The sequence below is a fragment of the Gossypium raimondii genome, chromosome 1 (assembly GCF_025698545.1).
Source record: "Gossypium raimondii isolate GPD5lz chromosome 1, ASM2569854v1, whole genome shotgun sequence".
NCBI lineage: Eukaryota > Viridiplantae > Streptophyta > Magnoliopsida > Malvales > Malvaceae > Gossypium > Gossypium raimondii.
This window is the reverse complement of record NC_068565.1, coordinates 40,714,193-40,728,719: the sequence shown is the minus strand read 5'-3', so window position 1 is coordinate 40,728,719 and position 14,527 is coordinate 40,714,193.

Here is a 14,527-nt window from a genome sequence, read left to right as displayed (position 1 = left end):
ATTAAAAGGGGTGATTACAATGTTTCATCAGAGTCTCTATTTATAGGCATAAGAAGTATAAAAGAAGTAGAGATCTAATTCTAATAACTATTAGAATTTAAAGTACATCAAAACTTTATCTTGATCATGATGGACATCCACTTAATAAGATATTCATAACACTCCCCCTTGGATGTCCATTGGTAGATAATGTGCCTCATTAAAACCTTATTAGGAAAAACCCTGTGGGATAAAAACCTAATGAAGGAAAAAGAGTACACAATCTATAATACGTATAATATGCTGCCTCATTAAAAACCTTACCAGGAAAACTCAATGGGACAAAACCTCGATTAAGGGAAAAAGAGTGCAACACGTATTTACTCCCCCTCATGAAAACATCACATATTTTCTTATATTTTACGTATTCAATCTTGAATACTAGTTTTTCAAATGACTATTTGAATGTATTTGCTAAGCATTTATATTACCATTCTTTTAAAAGTCATGAGTGAGGAAAATTTGGGAAAATATATTTTGATCTCTTCAGGAGATTCAACAATAATCAGAACAAACTTTAATAATGATTCTTTTATAAAAACATAAATAGGTATTTTGGATCATTTTATAATTCTCCTTCGACTATTATTCACTAAGTCAAATTTACCACATATGTTCAAATTATTTCAATTTATATAAATAAACAATTTCTCGAGAATTTCAATATGCTTCTAGCATCCTAAATCCTTCAAGGATTTTAATATAAACTTTATTATATAGTGATTCATAAAAGGTTGTAACAATAACCATTAGACGCAAGCTAAATCTTTTATGAATTGTCAATTTAATAATATATCTGAAGGTTATTGCATCTACCACAAAGGAATATTATATCTTTTCATAATCAATTCTAGGACTTAGCGAAAAACTTCATATTTTTATTTCGCTTTTGCAAAACTACTTCAATTGCACCCTTACTAGCTTTATACCTTTAGATATTTGGACTACTGGTCCAAAAACTCCATGAATTTAATTGTACTTGAGTTGCGTCTTTCTATTTTGATCATGTTATTTCATATCTATATTTCTCAATAGATTAATTCAAGATCTTCCTTTTATTTCATTATTTCAATAATAATATTGCATGCAAAATCATTGTCGACCACTTTTATTATTCGGTTCCACATTTTCTCAAATTGACATAACTTATTGAGATATTTTATTTTCATTATTTTAAAATTCACAAGATATTAATATATTAGCTCTTCTAGAGCTTTCGACTAATTTTGTACTATCAAATATTAGAATAATATTTGTTTCTTTTAGTACCAAATAAGATAAATACTTTCTATCTAAAATGATAGAATTTATTACTACATTCCTCAAAGAATATTAATGAAACAAAATATTTAGGCATATGCCACATATTTGGCCAATAATCTTTCATATCACATTAATAACATAAGTTATCTTTACCCTTTGAAGAGTTATCTTGAAAACTCTCATTGTTCTCTTATTTATTACTATGTTCCCACTTTTAGTGGTCCATGATTATATCTTTTATTTTCTTTATGTTTGCATTCACTTCAGGGTATGCAATAAATCTAATAGGATAGGCTTCTAAACGCCTCCATTGATTCTTTATTTCATAATCACCATCGCAAAACATACATGGATTTCAAATCAAAATCTATCTATTCATGTTGCCATGATTAGTCTCCAATCACATCCTCAATTACAACAACAATCATGATCTCTATATTTTCATTTTCATAATTTTTATGTACTACTACATTCACTTTAGGGAATAAAGTAAAACTAGTGGGAAGAGTTTCATAGTTTTCATTAGATTATTAGAATATAATAAAATTTTTATAATTATAACATATATTTCAGTTTAATTAAGAATATTAATCTATACAATTTATAAATAAAAAAACTAACTTTTATAAATGCATTGACAAAAGAATTATTATTAAAAATGTAATGAGAAAAATATAATACTTTAAATAAATATTCAAAATATAAATAAAATAATTAATTTTTAAAAATATAATGACAATAAAATTATAAAATAATTATCTAAAAATTAGAATAATTTATAGAAAGATTCTAAAACAATAGAAATTAAACCAAAATTAGTTTGCATATATGATAAATTTGGCTAGACTTTGAGTTCGTTGCAATGATAAATGTAAGGAAATAAGGGAAGAAAATAAGGAACAACATAACCGATCTTTGTTTACGCATATTAGACACCACAATTTTACGCCTGTGGAGCCTCACTCAAGATATACACTTATTCAATCGCCGAATCAAACAACCATAACTATTCGTCTCTATCGGCTAAAGCCCATAACTCCTTTAAAAGCCAAGTTCATGCAATCCCAATAGAGAATAATATTTCAATCTACATACACAAATTTACACTATCAATTCAAACGTGAGAGTACATCAACACCAGATAAAAGTACGAAATCTCGACACATCAAAATAAACAAAATAAACAAAGGTTGGTAACAAGTATTTTGAACAAGTTTAGTGGATTTCACAGCCTACAAAAGTCGTGTAGCCTCAAGAGAATTAAACACCTATTTATAGTGTCAATCAATAGCTTGATATCAAAAGATAATCTTCAACAAAATAGCATATAAATTTATTGGAAAATATTTTGGATAAATCTGATAAAAATTCATTGATCAACCATTCATCCAACTAATATGATAGGGATAAGGACTCAATCCTTATCCGATAAAACTCAAGTTAATTGGTTAATAAGGTTGAAGAGTTCTAGCCAAAATTCAACTTTCGTTTTGTCAAACATGGTATTCCTTTATAGGCCAAAAAACGTCAAGCATCCATAAGGCCGAAACGGTTCGCGCCCCAAGCTAAAATTGATCTCGTTCTAACAGAACATGGAACGAACGAACCAAATCTCTAACAATCTCCCCTTTGGCATTTTGACAAAACCAAAATAGAAAATGTAGTAAAGCTCTTATTGAAAACATGTAAAGAACAATGAGAACACAAGACATTTATAAAGCCTATAACATCATAATAGAATCCAACATTGTTAGCTCGATTGATAAACCGAAATTTCCAAGAGGGGTGAATTGGCTTTTAAAATTTTAGGAAAGCTAGAAAGAAAAGATAAAATAATGAACAAAACAATTTAGAGTGGTTCAACCTTAATTCCTTACTCCACTACTTTAGCTTTCCACAAAGGATTGTCCTAAATTCACTAATTTGTTCAACCTTTGAGGAAAATATTTAAAATTACAACTCCCTTAAAATTTCTACACAAATCTTAAAACATAAACCCTCTCAAAGAATTACAAAGATGCAAACAATGAAATAATCCTTACAAGATCAAATAGACAAGAATACACTTAAGCTAAAGAATAAAAATAAAAGCTCACAAGTGTGTACAAGAAAAGTATGGAAGTATTGGGCACAAATATCCTCAACAGAAGAACCCACAGAAGTCAAATCACAAACATAAGCCAGAAATGCCTTACATTATTTATGAACCAACTTTTCGATCATTAGAGCGGAGATCATATTGGAGAGGTAATCTCGACACTCGCTGATCATAACCGCTTCTACACCATCCTTAAATCTCAGAACCACCCTTTTTGTAGCACAATCTAAGATGACTCGATACTCCACGAGCCAATCTATTCCTAGAATTAGATAAAATTTTTTAAATAAATATTCTATTAGATTAGCCGAGAACACAACCCCGGTATCTCCAACGGTACTCTCCTATAGATCTTATTAACCCGTACTGACTGACCTAGTGGACTGCTTACAGTAACCTCACCAGAAGTGCTCTTAACAACAATACCCAAGTTTACAGAAGCAGAACTAGCTATATAGGAATATGTTGATCCTATGTCTATCAATGCAAAGTATGAAGCAGTATTAATGTAAAACATATTGGCGATAATGTCTACGATGTCTCTATCCTCATAGCGTCTCATCGTATAAACTAGTGTAGGCTGCCTAGCCTCAGTCTGATTGACACCTTTGATCGATGCTCTCTAACCTCTACCCATACCATTACCACCCCTAGTCGGACTACAGTAAAACTGAACTATACCCGGAGCTAGAGCTTGCATCTAATCAGAGTACTGTGGACAAACTCTGATGCAGTGCTTTATCGACCCAAATCGTAAGCAAGCTCCCAACCTCTTCCAACATTCGCCCGGATGACGCTTACCATAATCTCAACATGTCTGAACCACAGTAGGAGCAACAGGAGCCTCAATCCTCAGAGGCCCATTAGATCTGGCCCGTTTCTTAGGCCGCTGAACAGAACTAGAGGGCCCCGACTCCTTCTTAGTCTTACCCATTTATCGTTCCTTCTTTTTGCGCTCAGTTTGCTTAACTTCTTGAGTAATCTTCGCCTTGTCCACTAAGACCGAAAAAACCTGCTGTATTTGCGAAGCTATCAGAACCCTAAGGTCATACCTCAACCCTTCTTCGAAGAGAATACACTTATTGTAGTTAGTTGATACCAGTCCACGAACATATCTGCTTAGTCTTAGAAATTCAGCCTCATACTCGGCCACGGTCCTATCTCTCTGAGTAAGGCCTATAAACTTACATCTACGAGCATCCACATAACTCACCTCACATACTTGCTTTGGAAGGCATTCTTAAAATAGTCCCACGGAATTTGATCAGGCTGAGTACCCTCCTCAACTGTTAACCACCATTGGTATGCCTTGTCCTGAAGCAAATATATCGCACCCTTCAATTTCTACTCAAGGGTGTAGTCAATATCATTCATAATTCTTTCTGCCTCCTTCAACCAATACTCAGCCACAGTCGGGGTGACACGCCCTTAAATAGTTCTGCACTGTTGGACCAGAGTCGTTCAGTTATCGACCCTCGGCTGCAAGATCCAAAATGGCTTATCAAAGTACTTTTCAGAATTGCTATAGTTTTGAACTAAAGCATAAGTATTTCTAATACTACAGTTTCATTTCTAACTAAGTAGTTTAACTAAATAGAAATTCTTACAGGACCGGCGTCGGAGACTCGATATTCTATAATCTTATTTTTCAGATAAAAACATAAATGAGTTTCGTTCGAAAAATAGTTTTTAAAAAATTTTGAACCCAAAATTTCACAGCCCGAGTTTTGTAACCTGATTCTGATACCACTAAATGTAACACTCCAATCCCGACCTAAACATTATGGCCAAATCTAGAGATGTTACCTGCGAGTTTGTATTAAAATCCAAAATTTGTTGATTTAGAAAATACGTCATATGCTCCTATTACCCAAAAATTCGGTTATTCAAAAACATATCTTACTTAGATTTTTATAATAAACGTTGTTTGTTTTCATTTTCTAAAACGTATAGCTTTGTAGCAAAAATTAGAAAGTGAAATTGGTAAAACACAATTTGTTATTTCAAAATTCGTTGTTTTGTAGGAAAATGAACATTGTTGATAAAACGTTTTAAACTAATCATGCGAAAATTGAAAATAAAGTCCAAAACCAAAAATTCCAAAATGTTCAAAATAGTCCAAAACTTACAAAACTCTCAAACCCAAATTTAAATAAATAAAATTTACGAAAATATTGTTATGACCGAGTTCCGTCGCACCGACCCGCATAAGTCTCAGGGTTACCTGAAAATGATAAACAAATAGAATGTGTGATTTTTGAAACTCAAATTACATCATATAGTACAGAAATCAAACATATGTACTTATAGGTATACACAAAATAGAATTTATCAGAGCATAATAGATGCAAATAAAATAATCCTACCCCATCCGCTACACAACATCTCCGACCATCCCAACACACCTCATGGGGTATTATATACCCATCCAACCTTACACGCCGCTTGGTGTCGGTATGACACTTTTCAAAATACTTGTAGCTAGCTGCCAGTGTATTAGGCGGTTCATTGACGTTTACAGAAACATATATATATATATATATATATGTGGCTGAGTAGCCAAATACGACAGGTTACTATAGTACCCACACTTCCTCCATATATCAAATCTAATCCTAGATGCAATTGCAGTACTAATAGATATCAGATATATTTACGATGTACAAGCTTATAATGACAGATACTTAAATAGGTGTATTGAAGTTTGGCCCTTAAATTTTGATGTTTAGCTAGTTAATTAAAGAAAAATGACTAAATTGTAAAAGTTGCAAAATTTACTGGCTATTGATTTTTATTGATTAAATGACTTATTTAGTTAATGGGGGAGGACTTATATGGTAATTAAACCATAATGATAAAGTATGTACGGTTAGTGGAAGAAATGAATTAAAAATTATATGTTTCATAATAATATTATTGAATTAAACAAAAGATAAAATAATAAAACAAAAAGGAAACATTTATCATCTTCATCATTTGGCCTTTCTTCCTGTAACGCCCTGAATAATTCATTTCTGTTTCTGTAAATATCTGACACAAATATATGTCTGCTTTAGTGGTTAAGTGTTCTGGGTGTGTGTGAGAGGTCTTGGGTTCAAATTCTACTTTTGCCAATTTTTTTTTCTAATCCTAGCCTTACCCTTGTTGAGTGGCTTATGCAAAATTGTCTGATAATCTATATTAGAATGAGCCTGCTGGTTTAGTGGTAAGGGAGTTAGTGTGTTGGAGGTCTTGTGTTTGAATCCCTACGCAAGCGCGGATGTTAATTTTTACTCGATTGTCTGATATTGTTTCGGTAAAGCTAAAATTCTGAGGGAGTTATGAGTTAGTGGGTTACTGGGAGAAAAATAGGGGATTATGTTGGCATATATTTCTTTTTTCTTTTTCTTTTTTCAAATTTTAATTAATTTTTCTCTTCTTCCAAAAATTTGACGTCGGTTTCTGCTTCCTCTCCACTTTTCTATCAATTTTCATCTTTTGTTTCTCCTCTTTTTAGCTTAATCTTTCTTCTTTCATTCCCTTCAATTTTTGTTCACTCTTACTATTCTTCACTCGGTTTCTATAAGCCTCTCAAATCTTTTTCTTTGTAGTAGCGTAATGATTGTTGTAGGGAATCTGAATTCTGTGAACGGTTGTGTAGGTGAAAGCGGTGAATCTGTGGTTTTCGTTTCAACTGTTTAACTTCCATGTGTCGTCATTTTTGCGGTGACAAGTGTGGAACATTACTCGATTTAGTTTTGTTGATTTCATAAATCATTTATTAATAGGGCTTTGGGATTCTATTTTTTCGTACTGGTGGTCTCGGGAGTGTTTTTGCATCGAAATCGTACTAGGTGTGTTCCCAAAACACAGAAAATCGAGTTTCAGCAAAAGCCAAAAAACCATAGTATCGATGCCACACGGGCGTGTGCTTGGCCGTGTGGTTGGCCATGTGTGAGACAAGGCCGTGTGTTTGACGAAGGCATGGCCGTGCACAAGACACGACCGTGTGGTGGTGTTAATGTGGCCATGTGGGCCACACGAGCTAGGCCAAGTTGGGTGTATGGGCCCACACAGGCATGCCATATGGGCGTATGGGTTTTGGGCCAGGCCGTGTGGGCCACACGGGTGAGTCCAATCTGGGCGTGTAGGCCACACGGGCATGTGGGCCCAAAATTTTGAAATGTTCCCTAGGGTCGCAAGGGTCGTTCCAATCGATTGTGGGCCTACTGTAGGGTTGGTAAGGGCTAACCAAACCTTAGATTATGTGATCTGATATTCTAATAGCCTGCTCTGAGTAGGACACTGTACGCATGTTTGATTATTTTGCTATGTATATATGTTTGATATCTGTATGCGAGCATGTTTAGCGTGAGATTTTTCTATCTGTAATCTGTAATTATGTTTGGGGAGGGAATTGTATATGTAGAGTAAGTGTTCTATATAACGACCTTCGCCTATATTCTGGCAGCTTGGCTGCATATTATCTGATATGTGTCGTAATGACACAATATGGTGTGTAGTAATGACACAATATGGTGTGTAGGGATGACTGAGTGTTTTAAACCCCACATGGTGTGATGGGATGGTCGGAGTTGGTGTGTAAAGGATGAGTGTAGGATTTTGTATATCTGTTCTACATATCTGATTTTGTTATCTATATCTGTAAAAAACTTAGGTCCGAATCTGGATCCAACTGTATATGTGATTTCTGTATGAATAGCATGTCTATTTCTGTTGGGTTACACACTGAGTTAACGAAAACTCACTTCTGTCTGTCTGTTCTGTTTAGGTAATCCACGGACTAAGGCGGATCAGTGTGATGGAGCCTCATGGTGACCACAAGTTCGTAAGTTGTTATGATTATGGTTTTTGTTTTAATTTAAGGTTTACTTCTGGGAGTTTTGTAATAATTGGACTCTTTGGAATTTTTTGTTCAATTTTGAGATTTGGATTTTTTTTAAACATCTTATTTTCGATGGATATATGAAAACATGGTTTTTGCTAAAACAAAGGTTTTCCAAAAATATACGAATGGGTTTTCCAAAAATAACATTGTCTATGACTTCCGTTGTAAATTACGGTTTGGAAAATAAATTAATTAAATAACATTTTAAGTAACATATATAAATGAATATGAGTTATAAAACTAGAATGATTTATTGTAACGACTCAGTTTTCAAAATCCTTCTTTGTGACATCTTAAGATTCGGCCATAACGTCTAGGCCGGGTCTAGGGTGTTAACTTTCATGTTCAACAAGCTTGAAGGTTTGGCTTTGTTTATGTATATGCATGTAAGTGTAATTTTCATTCGTTTTATGTATTTGAAATCCTTGTAACTTAATCTAGCTAACTCGAGACTAATTTGTAAAACTGTTAAATGTTTTAAATCATGACATTGATGAATTTATGATGTTTTTAAGTTTGATAATAAATTTATAAGCTTGATAGTTAAATAGTCTAACACCCCTAACCCGTATTCGTCGTCAGAATAGGGTTACGGAGCATTACCAGAGTTTACATTTCAGAACTATCAAAAAAAATTAAAACATTTAATTCATATTATCAATCACAACACAACCAATCAATAACATACATATTGTCCCTTATACGAGTCATCGAGTCCCTAAAAACACATTAGAAACAAATCAGGACTAAATCAGAAACATAAAAAAATTTCAGGGAAAAGATGAACATTTACAAACTGCAGGGGTCACACGGCCAAGAGACACGTCTGTGTCTTAGGCCGTGTAGGCATTTGAAAGAGGGACACACGATCGTGTCCAAACCCATGTTCGTGCCCGTGTAACTCATTGACTTTGGTCATACGGCCAAACCAAATGCCTTTGTGCCAAACTGTGTACCCTTTAAAATAACCTCACACGCCCGTGTGCCAGGACCTGTGCTAGACCGTGTAAAACCTGACTTGCTACCCTTTGAAAACTATAGGGGACACATGGATGTGTTACCTAACCGTGTGCCACACATGACTGAGACACACGCCCGTGTCTCTGCCCGTATGGACGAAAATAGGCTATTTCACAAGCCATATTTCTCACCCTTATCAACATGTACCTATAATCACTTTTGCACATATATCTAAGCCCTCAAAAGGCACCAAAGCCATGCATAATCAAGCCAAACACATATGGTATAATAACGTCCAACCAATATGCCCAAAGGCACCTCAAAAGAAAACATTAAATCATGTATAACCATGTACTCAATTTGGACAAAATAATTGATTAACTTCTAACTAAGTTTGCATCATTAAACAACATGTAAATCACTTACCAAAACATACCATTTGGTACCAACTGTACCACATAATCATTAGCATCAAAATACATATATGCTTACTATAGCAAAACACCAATTCACAACAAGTTTTATGTCATATCTAATAAGCACATTCAACTACTTTTCTATCTATCATCATTCAGCCATAACAAGTCATATATCAACCATTACAAGGCTACTTATATACACCTTATAATATATATCATTTTACCAAATCAAGGCTAAAATGCAAACTAACCAAATGGTTAATTCCACAACCAAAGCACATAAGCTGACATTAGCCAAAATACCTATACATGCCATTATAACCTTAACCAAGATATCAGAGTCTATTGATATAATCGCTGGATAGTGTGATAAACCTCCAACAAGCTTCCAACCAGATCGAGCTTCCGATTGTCTGTAAGTAAAGAAAATAACTACGTAAGCAATGAATGCTTAGTAAGCTCGTATGAACTTTAATTATATCTATCCATTCAAATATGAAATTTATACATATAAAGAATAATCATATATCGATACCACACGATTCATGAAACCAGATTCAACAACTCAAAAATTGAATAATTCCACAGCATCATTTATACATATCGTCCCTAACAAAGTAGGATTTTATAAAAACTTTAAATCTCTTTCAATTTTCTTCCTTTCGTTTGCATGTCATTACTTTCCATTACATTTACTTTCTTTAGCTTAAATAACATCATCAATTTAACTCATCATTCCATTCCATATGCATAATACACAAGACACAAGTAAATCATCAACCATAGCCACAAGCTAGTGCATTTAAACATAGCTCTTTTAGAGTTAATCACATGTTAAACCATTTCATATGAATTTGCATAATTTAAACCTTACCAATTTTTTAGGAGTACAGGTATATTTTCATTTGAGCACTTACCATTTCAATACGACTTATAAGTAAACATAATACCATTCAACCAACAGCTTGGCACTTGCCTAAGTATCAACTAGCAACACATGTTAGCATACTTGAACATATTTCATATAAATTCAACATTGATAACCCTATTTTCTCAACATGTGACACTTGAGTTCATTACTTGTTTCAACTTACATAATTACCATGTATCTACATATCAAAGATATTCATATATGTACATGTCATGATACATATCATTATCTCACCGTTTCATCATATACATGTATCATCCATTTCAATATTTCATGTACCATCATTTCCATGTATTTCATGTATATACCTATATTAGTTCGTATCGAATTCATATCATCTCGTAATAGAATTGTGTTTGTTGAACCACTTAGAATATCGTTAGGTACACGGGTAGTACACATGAGGTGTACTGAATTGTAATCCGTTAATTCTTGTACATGTATGCTCATACAAGCTATAAACGGTAAGCTCCTTCGAGCTGAATAACGGTATGCTCATACGAGCTGAGTATCGGTAAGCTCATAAGAGCTGGAATCAGTAACCCTAATGACATATCATTTGTATGCTATGAATTCATAAGGTTCAAACGGGGCTCGGTATTCTTCATGCTTCGTTGAATTTTCCTCGTTTCTTTATAAGCTAAATTGTATAATAACACATATATATCGTTTCATTTTCAATAAAATTCATATAATAACATTCAATTTAATAAAAAATATACATAGTATAGTTCATATGAACTTACCTGGCTAAATTGCAGAAGTACGAAAGTTCAGGGGCATTTTTGTAAATTTCTATTTTCCTCGATTTCCACCTGATCTTGATCTAAATTAATAATTTCATTAAATATATTAATTTAAAAATTAAAAAATTCATTTCAATCAATTTGGTCATTTTTGAAATTTTTACAAAATTACCCCTAAAGTTTTACTTTTTTCAATTTAGTCCCTGAGCCCAAAACATGCAAATTAACCATTTTAACCCAGAATTGAGCTTAGCCAAATGTTCATTGTTTCTAATCCAGCCCATTTGTGCAACAATTTCACATTAAATCTTTGTACTTTTATTAATTTAACAAATTAGTCCCTAATCGAAAAAATTTATCAAAATCACTTAAAAAAATACTTTTAAATACAAATCAACATTCAAAATTCATCATATAACATAAAAAAATCACAAGATTCATCAATGGAAACATTCAAAATATTTAACAGTTTCAAAATCGAATGTATGGGCTAGTTGGACCTAATTGCAACGATCTCAGAAACATAAATATTACAAGAAACTGATGGTTTAGGGGCTTACATGCAAGGAATTTGACTAGCTGAAATTTTTCTTTCTTGCTTGAAATTTCGATTGAGGAAGAAAAATCAAGATGAAGGCTGTATGTTTTCTTTATTTATTCATTTAATACTTAATTTACTTTATTAACCTTTATAATATGTAAAAATTATAACATTGCCAAACCACTGTCATCCACTAACACATTAATGGTCTAATTACCATATAGATACCTCCTCTTGAAAGTTCTATAGCTATTTAATACATTTAGCTTATAGAAAATAACTTTTTCACTTTACGCGATTTAGTCATTTTTGCTTAATTAACTATCAAAACGATAAAATTTTCAAAAAAAACTTTAATACCACCTTAATTACACTCCGTAAATATTTATAAAAATATTTACAGGTTGGTTTATAGAAACAAGGTCCCGATACCTCATTTTTTAAAACCACTTGAACTTAATAAATCATTTATACAACAAAAATCACTATATCAAAAACCTTTTTAAAATCACAATTAACTTGTAAATATTAAATATAATATTTACAAACTTACTTGTCGGATTTGGTGGCCGCGAAACCACTGTTTTTGACACCACTGAAAAACAGGCTGTTACAACTCTTCCCCCTTACGAAAATTTCGTTCTCGAAATTTCTCACTTGGAACAAGCTATTAAGTCAGGTCTTTCTTCCACCTTTTCAATAGAAGTCCACAAAAATCAATCATAACTCATATTGACTCCGAACTCATATCAGGACTCATTTTAGGACTTGATACCATACCCGAACTTAACTGAGTAGCTTTGATGTTATCACTTTATCATTAGTAGTATAACTACCGATAAAGTCCAGTAATCGCTTGTCAAAACATAATCGAGAAACCCGAATTATCAAACTTTGACTGATGGTTCTAACGTGGTTGCATCTGTAACTTTCAACTAATATTTTTCCCCTTTTCCAGGAAAGCGTCAAGCAATATTATTTTCGCATGTGCGATAACTTCAACAATCGGAACAACTTTAACTTATAATAACGTTTTCCGATTAGAACTGATCTGATGGATATATTTCTGTATCATGTCTCCTAGAACATGAATTCTTCATTCAGTCTGTCTGTCTATTTACCGTGAATGCACAAAATTTATTCTCGGACCTGAGGATAGACTGAAATGCGTATAACTCAATTAACTTTTCAAATGAATAACCCACTCTGATTAAAACAACTGAGTCAATTTTATCTATCAGATAATAACATTTCAGAATAATCCCTTCTTCTTACTGTCAAGACAACCCGGACATACAATCTATCACAATTCCCTCAGAATACTAATCAAAGATCTTTAAAAACTACATTAACTCAAATGAAACATAACATCCCGTTTTAAGTCGTTGACATTAATCAAGATTACCTGAGGAATGGTAACCAATACACAAATTTGAGCTTGATCTTCCACCGTCTACACTTTTGCCCATGTTAACCCTTTCACGAAAACTAGAAAGGGATTATATATAATGAAACTATTTCAATTATTAACATCAAAGCTTTGAATTGTACCGAAGTCACAACCATCAGATAAAGTAAAACCATAGCGTTATAATAAGACTAACGTTTCGACCGTATAGATAGAACAATACCTCCACATCAATAGTGCACTCCTAAATAGAAGAGGAAAAATGAATGTAGTTCCAGTAACAGCCAGTATAAGAACACAACCTCTAAAAACCTAAAATCTGTAGAACCGTACTTCCATGATCAAAATAGGAATCATAACCATAACAGATGTAATTACTTCTGACCAATGAATATCATTTACAAATGAACCATGTTTGATAGATAATGAAATCCAAGATGTGAAGCTATATTGAATTTCCTAGAATACAACCTGTATTGAATGATAAATAGCTCGATAATATCCCAGAGAAAATCCAAAAGAAGAATATCGCCCATACGCACTGGAAACAGTTGTGATTGAGACAATGTAAATTGCATAAATGTAATTCAGAGCATCAACTAGTAGAAGTAGAAAATAACATCATAAGAGTTTTATCATCAAGTCTTTTATCGAACATAAGGGATTAGAAAACCAAAGAAAGATAGAGTGATGCCGATCATCAATCAACCAGACTAACAATAATTTCGCCTAATATTATGATTACCCAGCCTTTCCATATGATAAGAGTCACAACTGAAAATGAACTATTACATATATCTCTGAGAATAAAACAACATATAGAATACCCGAGGAGATCACTGTAAAATAATCAACTATAACAGCTGCATTAAAATATCTTTGTAATTCAAACATTATTCCACTGACTACTACAGTCATCAATAATCCCACATTATCCCATTCACTAAAGAAATCAATTCAGAATAAATTCCAGTTAACTCATTTCTTAGATACCATACCTAAATAAATCAATTAGACAAGATTAACTTCTTTTTTTTAACAGCGACATTACGTAATCTGAATGATCTTCAGAAAAATCTAATATCTTTTCCAAAATCGTATTTACTTGCTAACCCATTCTCAACTCTATCCGCATTACTAATCATTCAGCCACTGAACTCTTTGGTTTCACACTTGTGAACTTAATCAAAATAAATCTTGTGAATTTCATTGTATAAGACGTAAGTGAGGGGTG